General features: G+C 39.1%; 1 long non-coding RNA gene across 1 annotated transcript; it reads right to left on the bottom strand.

Moving 5' to 3' along the window:
• Window positions 1-1,518: 1,518 nt before the first annotated feature.
• Window positions 1,519-11,716, bottom strand: LOC121930671. The gene is made up of 3 exons (XR_006103990.1): window positions 11,528-11,716; window positions 6,087-6,173; window positions 1,519-3,484 (listed from the first exon to the last, which is right to left on the bottom strand). It is a non-coding gene; the product is annotated as an uncharacterized LOC121930671 (long non-coding RNA).
• Between the last annotated feature and the right edge of the window lie 1,860 nt (window positions 11,717-13,576).

Raw genomic sequence — 13,576 nt, 5'->3', positions numbered from 1 at the left:
GGAAATGGAAGTAGAACAAGCAGCCTGATTTCCCTACATGCCCCAGCGTAGCCCTGCAACTCAATTCCCCATGGAAATCCTCCTCCTCCTCCTCCTTCCTTCAGACCCTCTCCTTCCTTGGGGATGCCCATTGACCCTTTCCCCCAGCTCCTTCATCCTCCTCCTCCTCCTGCTCTGTTTTAGGATCCCCTCCATGGCTCCCTTCCTCCTCCTCCTTCATCACTTTCTCCACCCCCCACCTCTCTCTGACAGCCCTCTGCAGCCTAAAAGTCACCCCTGATTTCCCCCTTTCCTCCTGTCACCCTTTGCATCCAGATTCCCCTTTTTTCGGCTCTTTCCTCCTCCTCCTCCTCCTTCCCCTTCCCTTCTGATGATGGGAGGGAATGCCCTGCCCTTTGCCCACCCTCTGACCTAAATCCCTCCCTCAATTTGTCCCAGTCATGATCGGGGGCAAGTTCATATTCCACAGAACCCAGGGTTTCTCAAAAGAAACGCTATTTGCGCCGATTTCTTTTAACCTGCTCTAAGGGGCATTTGTCACGGAACGGGTGTGCAAGCCTCTGATTCGCTTGTGGGGGATTTGGGGTGAATATGAACTTCACGTGCAAGATTCTATTTCAGAACCGGGGTAAATTGTAATGTGAATGGCCCCTTCAAATATGTTTTCTTACTTTCTCCTCTTGCTAAAGGTTATGGTACACACTCTATCTAGCCATCTTTATATAGAGAAACCTTTTAAATTTCCATGGTTTAACTATTTCTAGTTTTGCCGGTCTTAACAAAAATGCAATAAGGTATTTGGCAATTTTTCATTTTCATTTTTCAAATACAGATATTAACATTAAGATTCCTGTGTAATGTACACTCTGGCCTAACATTTGATTTATCCGATTCAACATTTTATTAACTTCTTGACTTATTACCTATGGATAACTCATTTGTATAGGCTGGTAGCTTATTCAAGGTAGTCTGCAGAACAGCTGAAAAGGTAATGCCAGCAAGTATGCTCAGTAACTATGGGCTTGAATTACAGATGCAATTAAAACAGATGTATTCTTCTCTAGGAAGGGGAACACTGGGCCTGAACAGACTAGCAAGAAGGGGTGGCTTGAAGCCTCCCCTTCTAAAGATAGATTGGGCCACATCAACCACATGCTGTGGCCCCAATCTACTTTGAAGCAGGCCCAAAAAGGAGCAGAAAGGATCTGCTCCTTTTGGGGCTGGAAAAAAACTATTTTTTGCAGCTCAACCAAAGCCTGAAGCCAGCTTCAAGATGCTCCAGTGGTGTAAATTTTGTGCCACAGGAGTGTCTTGAAGCCGCCCACATCTGGACAGCTGCCCAACTTCTGGGTGGCTTCAGGGCAGCTTCAGAATGTGCACCATATATACGTCGTGCTCCCAAGCTGCCGCAACAACAGCTTTAAAGGGCCATCTGTTCTGGCCCCCTGTGAGCCAAACGTGTCTATTTACGATGTAGTGTCTAAAAAAACAAAAGGGGAAGAGCCCCTTTAAATTCACCTTAGAGGCAAGAGGAGGTTAATAGAGCAACAGCAACATTGTCCAATGCTATTTCCCTCCTTTCAACCACAGTCAGTCAATGAAGCAAGCTCACAGAAAGCCACGATTTTAAGCAGAGCAAACAAAGAGGCATTTTTAATAAACCTGGTTTGATGAGAAAGGAGAAAAAGTGTGTGCCTTTTATGCCTTCATTTCTACATTTCCCCCATCTGTTCCCTCATGAATTTTAGCACATACCATCCTTTGATTTGGCACTATATCCTTCCTGATCTAATGTCCCCATTTTTTGTTCTTCAAACTCCAGTTCTCTAATTGCTTAGTTTCTGGCAAGCTGTTCACATATTTTTGCATGGCTCAAAAACCAGTCCTTAAATTTTCCACATCTGTAAAATAATTAAAAGAGCAATGTTGATAAGAAAGTGTGTTTTATTTAACAGGGTGTCTCTTCCATTGTCTACATCTTGCATTAATTTATAGCATTCTCGGTGGTTTTGCAGATGTTGTGGTTTCCATAATAACAGTGCAGCCACGAGAGAATCAGCCAAACAAAGATTCTCATAAAAATCCAGAGTGACTGGGGTTATTCCAGAGTGACTCCAATAGATGCAATGGAGCACAGTATTGCACATTACAACCACTCTATATTGCAAACTCAATGACCAATATACATACTTATATACCTTCAGTGTCCACCCTAAACACACTACCAAATCCATAGTTTACAATGAAACCCTTAATACAACTACATCTGCTTAGATCCACAGGACAGGGATGACAACTCCTGGAATTACAACAAAGATTCCTCAAGCTATAGTACCCACCATATGAAGTAAAAAATGAAAGGCAAGACTTGTACTGACAACAAATCGTTTACAGAACAGACCGAAGACAGAAAATGACAGAAACCCACTAGTGGTCATATACAACTCCCAACTGAGGCCACTCAGATGTATCTGAGCTACAACCTGTTTTGGACAATAAAGTGCCCTCTCAAAGGCTCTTGGTGGCAGGCCTTTACTTGCCTACAGACAGCCAGTCTCAAACAATTACCTACTTACAGGAGGGTGCACAACACAGATGGGCAGGTGGATACAAAACCTTACCACAAACCCAGATACCAACTCTGGCCACACACCTACTCAGGAAATGTCATCACAGGACCTACTCACATAACTCACAACATTAGAGGCACTTTCACTTACTAGCCTCTGCCCATAGGATATAGACATAAATCAGATATTATGAATGGGAATATACAAAAAACCTGTTGCAGAACACTTTAGTATTCCTGGGCATTCCAGTTCGTGAACTCAGGATAGAAGTTCTTGAACAACAACAACAACAACAAATCCAAATGAAGATTGAAAAGAACAACTGCTGAATTGGAATATATCCACAAACTCCAATCTATCAATGGTGGGTTAAACAGAGACAATGACTTCCTGGCACACTATGTATATCATAACACTGGTTAACATTCCAGCCTCATGAGGATACTCTTGGCCAGTTTCATATATCTTCTTTCTGTTTTCCAGCCTGCACACACCACATTCCAGTACCTCCTCCATCCATATGGACATCCACTCACCCTGGCCTTAGGCAACATCTTTCTCCCTTAGGCAGCTGCCTTTCTCCCTCAATTATCAATTACCTCATCACCATTTTCACAAGTTTTGCATTTCTATGGCTAATCATACAGTCTGATTATGGACACCAGTCAACTCCATACATCTGATGAAGTTGACCAAGTTTACAAAAGCTTATTGTACAACTTCTTATGCTCAGTTAGTCGGAAAGGTTCAACAAGATCCGTTTGCATTCTGATGTTATAACCTAGAAGGGAAAAGCAGGGTTAGATGGTAGATTGTCCAATTCTTCTTTACAGAAAACAACCTTCTGTTGAAGGACTTCTGGAGTACCTAGTATTCAGAGAGCTTTTCTGTCCAAATCCGGTTTCAAGAGAGACCTGCAAGAAGAGAGTACAAGGACCTTGATGTTGCCCATTAAGAGACTTCAGACAGGGCAGGCATACAGGTCACATAATTCAAGTTTTCATCACAAAGGCAAATTTATACGGTATTTCTTTTTAAATTACAACAATTATTTATAAATTTTCATTATACACATATATTAGCATATGCAAATCTGTTCTTTCTTTTGTCCCTTTTCAAGTGACATGTTTCCTCTTTTTGACAATGTGTAATATAACCCATTCCCATAATGCTTCATAATATTATTCCAATCATGAAAGAATGCATTTTTTAATTTGAGAGTCTGAGGAAATTCTGATATTTGTTACCAATGAGGTATACTTTTAGGATAGATATATGGAGTATATATATTCTGAGTCTGGGATCTTTTGACTTTGACAGTTGTGTCTTCATCATATTCTCCTCCTCCTTCTCACCCTCTTTATTTACACCTCACTATTCTCTCAAAACCAGGACTCAAGGATGCTTCCAATTTAACACAAATACAACATAGGGACAAAACAGATGGTCAAAATAAGCAGGTTTCTGGCCCACTTTGAGGAGGGGCATTTAGCTGATGCATATCTTGAATCCGGCCGGAAAGCACACCCAAGTGCTACAGGGAGAAAAGCTGGACTAAAAAGGAGCTAGTTTTTTCTGCTTCTTTTTGGAAAGTGCGCACCTTTGCATGTATGTATAAATGCACCAATACCAGGGTGGTTCTAAACCCTAATTGTGCATATAAGCGCATTGTCGTAGAAGTGCATTTAAAAGAGATGGAGCTATCATATCCAAGCAGTGAGGGTGGCGATGTGCAAAAGAAAAACTAAGGGCTCATACAGATAAGCCAAAATAAAGCTGCTTCGGGTCACTTTGGAGGTATGCTGTTTAAATGACACACGCATCTGAAGAGGCAAGAAGCTGTGCAAAAGCTACGCTCCAGTCCTTTGGACTGAAGTGTGGCTTTGGTGTGGCTTCTGGACCCTTAGGATACATACATAATTTAAACAGCCTACCTACAAAGTGACCCAAAGACGCTTTATTTTAGCCTGTCTGTACAGGCCCTATGACACCTCTCATGGAGATGAGTACAACATACACAAAACAGACAGGCAAAGAGGTGTATGAGATGAAGGGGGCATGACTGTACCTTGCCGACATCTGCATGGGCACACCTCTGCACCGATGCCCTATCCTGCTAAAGGACTACACATGCAAATGTGTGCAGGTTCACAGGGACGACCATCCAATGGGATGGCAATTACCAGCAGTTTGTTCCTGCAACAGTGTGCAAGATGGTTGGGGGAATAGTTTTTTAAAAAAAGGTACCCAGCAGTACAGCTTGAAGCCATGCCATGTAGTCATGATATGCCCACTCCAGCTGTGTTGGGAGCAGTCCGTGCGGTTGGTGGAGTTTCAATGCAACTCCAAAAAAGGCAGTTTCGCGCCACTTTTTCCTGCCCATCTGTTTCAAGCCATAGTTAAAACATTCAAAAGGTTGACACTAAAATGGAATTAAATCATAAATAACTTTAAAAACATCTCATAAAATAAGCTGAGATCCTGCATCAGACTAGTACAGTAGAGTGTAAATCTCTACCAGATACAGCTCCCCTTCCTTCCCTCTCCCTGTTCATGATGAAAACATGATCCACCCAAAGGTCTCAGGAACACAAATAGCTACTGCTTAGCCACCCCTTCTCTGCTCCAGCCACTAAATGGCCATAGAAAGCATCCTGAAAACAGAAATGTATGCATGCCCCGATATGAGGCAGCTTCTTCTGGACTTGCACTTGTAGCATAAACTGTAAAAATGTTTCTCCACCAATAAAAAAAAAATCTAAACATTGAACCTAATTGTAGAAGTTGAAAATTCAGCAGCATGCTTAAAAAAAAAAAGCCTGCTTTGTTACTGTTGTATGCCTTCAAGTCATTTCCAATTTATGGCAATCCTAATCCTATTGCTGGGTTTCCTTCGCAAGATTTATTCAGATGGTGTTTGCCTTTGTGAGGCCTTTGTGAGAGTGGGTGAATATGACTTCCCCAAGATCACCCAGTGGGTTTCCATGGCCAAGCAGGGACTTGAACTCTGTTCTCTAGAGTTGTAGTGCAACACTCAAACCTCTATAACACACTGGATCTAAAAAAGTCACTTTTTAATTACACAAGCTACATGTGTAGCCATCCCATATTTCTGGCTGTATGTGTTGATGCTGACAAAGCTCATGTTCCTGAATACCCTAAGACATTTTTCATTTCTAGATGCAGAAATTCTTATTGAACAAAACAAATTAGATAATTTGATTGCTTTGTAGTGAAGGTGAAAAAATCGGAAACTGTGATTTAGCCATTGGATTAAATAAGATTAGATGTGACCCTGTACACTATCTGTCATGTCTTATTCTAGCTTGAGAAAATGACAGCTCTGGTGTTCTGCAGTTAGATAAATGGCAAGTGCTGTAAAGATGACTAGTATTAGTATACAGTACTTGGCTATTGACCCAGACTTCTTGTTACATATTACCTCTGTCCACTCTTTGAAGATTATGTGTATACAGAAGGCTGTGTTTAAACCAGACTTTGGAGGAAAAAAATTACCTTTTCAGATGACGCATCCTGAATTTGGGAGCATCAGTAACTTTTCCAAGATTCCAGTATAAATGAAATCTCTTGTTCTAGCATAACCTAGAACGAATTAAAAAAATTATTTTTCCAAGCTCGTGATTCATATATCCTTTTTAAAAAGTGATAGGAAATAAAACAAACTAAAAAACAAAACCAAGCCAAGTTCTAAAAGACCTACATTTGTGGGGATGGATAAGATTTAAGGCTATAAATCTATATCAAAAAATCCACTGAGGAAAGTGATGTTTCCTTCTGAATCAACAGGTTTGGTATTGCACAGTAAAATTAGCCTGGAGAAAATGAAATCAAATGTAATGTGCAGGGAATCTCTGAGTTCTTGAATACTGGCATAGGTCTCTGTATGTGTGTGCCCTTAAATGGCTAGAAGCCAAATGCATGTCCATGACTGGTAGAACCTAGGTTCAACCCACTTCACCATTGAAGTCACATTATGGGTGACGTATGCTTGTTACGTTTCTTTCATTCACGGGGTTATATAAGGATTTTATTTGGTCCATGTTTTTAAGCAAACTGACTTAAGTTTCACTTCCTAGACTATTATGTGAGTTGGAACACACTTCTATTTCTGTGTCTTCTCCGAAAATTCTTCCCAAAAACTCCATACAAAAACGAATCTATTGGGGAAAACTATTCACAAAAATTCATATGTTAAGGAAAATCACATAGAAAAATAAAAAGACTATTTTCATTCAGCCTTTTTTCCCCCAATTGAAGAACAATGTTGAAATTGCATGGAACAGACCTATGGTTGAATGTATGTAAAACTTTCATGGACCAGAAGTAGAGCAATTGTCATTATGGTAAAATCAGGAACTTCCTCAGTTTCCTGGGATGAAACGTAGCATATAAATTTAACAAAACAGTAACCCTCCTAGAATACTTGAGGCCTTAATATTACTCTCTGCTACATCTGAAGAAGTGGGTTTATACCCATGAACGCACATATAAAAATAAAAAAAAAAAAACAGTTAATCTTAAAGGTGCTGCCACATTCCCTCTTTTTCTCTCCCAGCCTTCCTCCTTTTCATACCACCAGAATAGTTAAACAACTTTACAGACCTCTTTTGGAAATACATGATTTCATGAAAGAAAATAACCTTGTCTTTCACATAAATAAGTACTGAATGATTCATTCAACTGGTCTAACAGGCTTGCTGTTTCACCTTCCGGACCTACTCTGTAGAACTGGTTCTAGTTACACAATTATGAAATGCTCTGAAGCATTAATTATGAGGTAAATTAACAATTTCAGAAAACATCTACAGAATTTGTCCTAACAGATTTGTGTTGTAAACCCCTGCCAAATTACACTTGTACTGTTGGCACTGCCATTCAAAAAATTGTTCAAAGCTAACATTACTAAATAAGGTTTCTCCTTCTTTGCTAAAGGTATTGTACCGAGACTTATTATCTCATGTCTTTATAGTTTGAAGGTTTGCTCTCTTTTGGTGATACTGAACTGCCTTTATACACTGGCACAAATACAGTATTATCCGATGATGATGATGATGATGATGATGATGATGATGATGATGATGATTTTATTTCTAGCCTGTATTTTCCCGACTTTGAGACTAAAAACAGCTTTAACCAAGGAGATTATCAGACGGGGTAAATTGGGAAAGAAAAAGACATACTCCCGGCAAAGTCGCACCATCATGCTGAAGATTTTTAAATGATGTCATGCTTATCAGGACTTAACCCATGAAGATCCAGGAATGCTCCAGCAAAAAAACATCGCTGGACTTCCCTGTGAATGGTTTGTTGCTCGAGCATTCCTGGATCTTCATGGGTTAAGTCCTGGATAAGTGCAATGTGTCAGAAAATCTTCAGTGCGATCGTGCAACTTTGCAGGACATATGCCTTTTTCTTCCCCAATTTCTCCCGTCTTAAAAATCAGATTAAAATATATATCATTTTACATACACACAGAGACACAGAAACACACATACATGCATAACAATTAGCAGAACAATTAGCAGGATCCAATGCATTGTTTAGGTGAGAAGGGCCTTACATTTTCACTAATCAAAAGCCTGCCAAAACAGAAAAGTCTTTACTTGTCTGCAAAAATAAAGTAGGAAGGGTACCAGTTCAACTTCTCTGGGAGGAGAGTTTCAGAGCCTGGGGGTCCTCTCCCATATTCCCACCACATGTAACCTATACCTGTCAGGGTGATAGGATAGACAGAATGGCCTCCCCAATAGATCTCAAAGCACAGGCTGGTTCACAAGGGAGAATATGGTCCTTCAGATAACCTGGATCTGAGCTGTAAAGGGCTTCATAGGTCAAAACCAGCACTTTGAATTGTGCCCTGAAACAGACCAGCAGCCAGTGAAGCTGTTGCTTCATAACTACGTAACTAAGTGGACAATGCAGAAAATGGGCCAATATTAATAGTTTCATACAGTATTTGATTTAGTAAAGATAATAATTTTACAAGGTACAGGTTGGCTCTTCCTTATCTGGAATTCCAAAAGCCAAAATATTCAAAATTTCAAAACTTTTTTCATGGGTGACTGAGATGGTGACACCTTTGCTTTCTGACATTTCGATGTATACAAACTTTGTTTTATACATAAATTTATTGAAAATATTGTATAAAATTACCTTCAAGCTATGTGTATAAGGGGTATATGAAAAATAAATGAATTTTGTTTTTAGACTTGAGTCCCATCTCCAAATGTACGTGTGTGTGTGTGTGTGTGTGTGTGTGTGTGTAAATACAGGTATTCTGAAATACAAATAAATAAATAAACCTGGAAATCCAAAACACTTCTGGTCCCAAGCATTTCAGATAAGGGACACTCAACCTGTTTTCTGTTCATCATGCCAGTCAAATTATATTATATTACTTCTTTTTACAGTCATTTAATGTGCATTGCTTCTACTTGCTAGAAGGAACACTATATACTGAAATAATTGCATGCACTATATTTGCTACAGATAAAAGCATTACAAACCTTCAAAATTCAGCAGAATTAAACATTTTAAACTTGAATATGAATATCATGACAGAAATTACAAGTATTTTGCTGCATTTAATCATTGCATTTGTTCTTACATTGTGGCTGTCTGTTTCATGCAGTATGGTCCACTTATATTACTAGGAAGCACATTATGACTTTGTCAAAGTGTGCATAAATAAAATATAAAATGTTTATATTTATATTCCAAGGTATATTTTCCTAGAAGTAAACCTCATGGAGCATAATGTTGAGAGAAAGTATGCATGGAATTGCACTTTTGGTATGGTCTTGTGATTTCCGTTTGTGGTAAAAAGTTCCTAGATGAGTGTATACATAGACCAAGAAAACAGCTACAAGAGAAACCAAGGAGCTTATCGCATTAACAAATAAGCTGGTTTATCTCTTCCGGCTTGAATTCAGGATCCAGTATGCCCCCAGATGTTATCATACCTAAATTGCCACTTATCTGTGTAAATTTACAGCACTTTATAAATAAAGGTTAATCATCATCATCATCATCATCATCATCATCATCATCTAGCCAGGATACCACCTCCTTCCTGAATGTATCCCAGGTCGAAGCCTCACTCAGCCAGCACTTTTTCGAAGTCGGGGAGCTTCTGACTTCAAAAATTGGCTGGCTGAGCAAGGCTTCAACCCGGGATACATCCAGGTGGCAGCGTCCTGGCTAGATAGGCAGCGATTTATGATTGATAACATCCGGGGGGCATATTTGTTAATACGATAAGCTCCCAAGCCAGTCCAGTGACATACACAAAGAGTCAGGAAGAACAGAAGCATGGTCAAGGCAGTCTGGAATTTAAGCATGAAAAAGAGTCTGGAGAGGGTCCAATGCCAGTCAGTGAGTAACCAGAGGACAATCCAAAAATCAACCCAAAGCCCACAAAACAATAGCACAAGGTTCACACACAGGAACCCAAAGATTTTCCCTGTTCTTTTGCAGCTGACATTTTAACTAAGATGTTCAGAGGGGTGAAGTGGTTCAACTTTTGACTCTTGATCTTCAAGAGCTACATGGGTTGCTTCAGGCTCTGATCCAAACAGTTCCAAAGTGATAAAGATGCCAGCCTCTTTTGGTTCTGACTGGAACCTGTTATTGTGGCTCTCCTCTTGCCTTCCCTCCTCTGAGGAGGTCGCCATTAGGTTGCACAAAATAGTTGATTTTCATTGATTTTGCATGTGACAATGAAGAGCAGTTGGTAGGGAATCTCAGATCTTCTTGGCCTCCCATTTCGACCCTCTTGCATTACCAGTTCAAATTTTGAGGCCCCTTCCCAATTACACCATTGTTTGATGGTATCCTGGCTTTTCTACAGAAACTGAAAAGCTTCTCTTTAGCTAACTTGGCAACAGGAGCTTTAAGCTAAACTACACTGGCTTTATTTGTCTCACCCACCACTGGAATGTAGCCTCTGATTATTACATATAAACTATTCAGTTGTTAATCATTTAATTTTAATGTTGGCTTTTGTATGTTTTTAACTATATTGTAATTATTTTAATATGTAAGTTGCCTTGAGCACCAATCTTGGAGGAAAGGTGGTGTAAATAAAGATTATAATTACAATTATATAATTATAATTTTCATGATTACAGAAGTTTAGTAAGTGCCACCGTGTTTGTACAACTCGTTCCTAAATCTATTAATGATTGCCCAAGTCACATACTACTTTGTCCACATGAACATGTGCCCTAAAACTGCTCAGATTGTTAGCATGTGTAAAATAATATTGTACAATAAGAATTGGCACACAGACTTTGAATTTGATAATTACATGTGACTTTTCCCCCCTCTGCTATATTATTTTAGATCAGTGATGGGGAAGTTGGGCCCTCTCAGTGTTTTGTTCTATAACTTTCACATTCCTTTATCACTGCATATGCTGGCTAGAGATTCTGTGAGTCCAAAATATCTGGAGGTCCAAAAGTTCCAGAAAACTAAAGTCATGATCCAAGAAGATCCATATATGCAGTGAAATCAGGGCTAATTCGACTGTTAATAGAGTGAGGTGTTTGCTTCGAGAAGTAGAATTAGGGGGCCATGAAAAGTAGCCAATTATCAATTGCATTTTTACTGCTAGGTTGAAGAGAAGCACTTAAGGGATTACTTGAGCCCAAATAACTTGTCTAGTTTTGGATACAGTATTATGAATCTTGATGTGGTTGGATGAGAGGTGCCATTTGCTATTTCACCCAGGCAATAAAATGTCCTCCTCCTTATCATCATCATTATCATTATCACTACCACCGCCACCACATTCATTTATAATGCCCTTTCCACCAAAGGGCAGAACATCAAACATACATAATCAAAAACAGACACTACAACACAGACAATTAAAATGCTAAAACCAGTCTTGCACGAGGCTCAGGAAGAGAGGGTCATACAATATCTTTACTTACAGTGTGACTGAAGAATGAAGGTGGTAATCCTGTTGGGCAGATACAAATGCATAAACTAGAGTTATGCACTTGTGAAAGCTTTGTATTTACAATCCCCATGTAGTCCCTAGGTTAGGAGCTACACAAAGCCTGTGAAAGTCTTACAACCCTTACTAACCAGGAAGCAAACACTGCAATCAACAGAAGTCCGCTAGCCTATCGATTTGGAAGCAGCTGGCTGATCTCCTCTCTACCCCACCCCACCCCCCATAGATTATCTCTGGATATGAGTCTGGTGCCACAATAAACTACAATTCCCAGGATTCCCTTGCACTGAGCCAGGGCAGTTAAAGTTGTCACAAACTGGATTATTTCTGCAATGTGTTTTGGACGTCATGCAACAGAACTCAGCACAACCAACTCCTAAATAAATAATTATGCTTTGGAAATAGGAATCCTAAATACCTATAGATTTTTTTAAAAGAAGAAAAGTCTTGAAAACTTCTCATACTCTAGGTAGACATTCCAGACTCTTCTAGTGCGTTTAATTGCTATTTAATCCCTTTTATGAATTCTGTTACTCATCCTCAAGTCAACAAAATGATAAATATTGTTCTCATGTTAGGCTGTCTATTTATGGATAAACTGGAAAGACTGATTCATGTTAGTACTTTTCAGTACAAAACAGGATTATTATTATTTTTTGGATCATTAAGTTAAAGTATAAGAGTGTGGCTTTGCATATTTCCCTTTGAGTTGTGTTTACATCACATAGTGCCAAGGGCCTCCAAAAGTACATTTTGCCTTGCACTGCTTCCCAGATTGTGTCACCTACCCAGAGAATGTAGTCAAGGAATCAGAAGACTAGGACTTGGAAGTATGAAGGAACTAGATTCTCAAGTACAAAAATACTAAAGTCAGGATCATCCCATACTATTGGATTTCTGATTTCTATGTATGTTTATGAAAGCTGGGCAGTGAAGAAAATTGACAGGAAGAGAATCAACTCACTTAAACTGAGGTGCTAAAGGAGAGTTCTGCAGATACTAATCTGGACTACCAAAATGATCAATAAATGAGCCCTAATGCAAATCAAGCCTAAACTTTCCCCAGAAGCCAAAAATGACCACACTTTGTGCTTTGGACATATCATGAGATTACATGACATGACTCTTTACAAAATATAATGGTGCTTGGTAAAGTGGGAGGCAGTAGGAAAACAAGAAGATGGTGTCTGTTCATCTATAATACCACTATGAAAGCCACAGAGCCTGAGTAGGGCTGTTAATAAGAAAATGTTTTGCAGATCTCTCATGCATAGGGTTACCATAAGTCAAAGTCAATTTTATGGCAATTAATAACAACAAAGCTTTGTAAGATTAGTTCTTCTGACAAAGAAAAATGCAGTGTAAATGGACAAGATAAGAAATGCTGGTAATTTTGTCTGCAAATGTGTGTATACATATTGCTATAAATCCCACTGAAACTGGGCATTTGATTTCTTTTGCAACAGCAATGCCTTAACAACTTATCTTTATAAGTATTAAAAGGAACATATTCCCTATGTTCCATTTACCATATTTGATGTTTAATTTACAAATCTCTTTAGCAGAATACTTTCAGTTTAGGCAGTTTGTGATTGCACTGGTATGTCCCTTTGGGTAATTTAATAAAACATTTGAACATCTTTCATTTCCCCTTTCTCTTGATAGTAGTAGAATAGTAGTAGAAATTGGAGGGGTAGGGAGAAGAGATTTGGATCAGTTGTATCAACAGACACATAAAAAAAGAAAGTTAATTTCTGGTATAAGCTTTTTCTCATTACTCAGACAATAGTAACATCTTGGCAATTTGATACAAGTACCTTCTAACTCTCGTTGCAATAGGTGTTATGAAGCACAAATTGAACATTCATCAGAAATTGGTACACACTATAAGGAATTAATACTGTAAATATTAAGTGATCACAGGCATGATATAAGTAAATATGCCATGAGCTGGACTGGATGAATTTTAAAGGAGTCCACAGGGCTTACATAAGTGTGGGACAGATTGTCCTTTTTCTCACTG

The sequence above is a fragment of the Sceloporus undulatus genome, chromosome 5 (assembly GCF_019175285.1).
Source record: "Sceloporus undulatus isolate JIND9_A2432 ecotype Alabama chromosome 5, SceUnd_v1.1, whole genome shotgun sequence".
Taxonomy (NCBI): Eukaryota; Metazoa; Chordata; class Lepidosauria; order Squamata; family Phrynosomatidae; genus Sceloporus; species Sceloporus undulatus.
The sequence above is the reverse complement of the archived record's forward strand: the minus strand, read 5'-3'. Positions and strand labels throughout refer to the sequence as shown.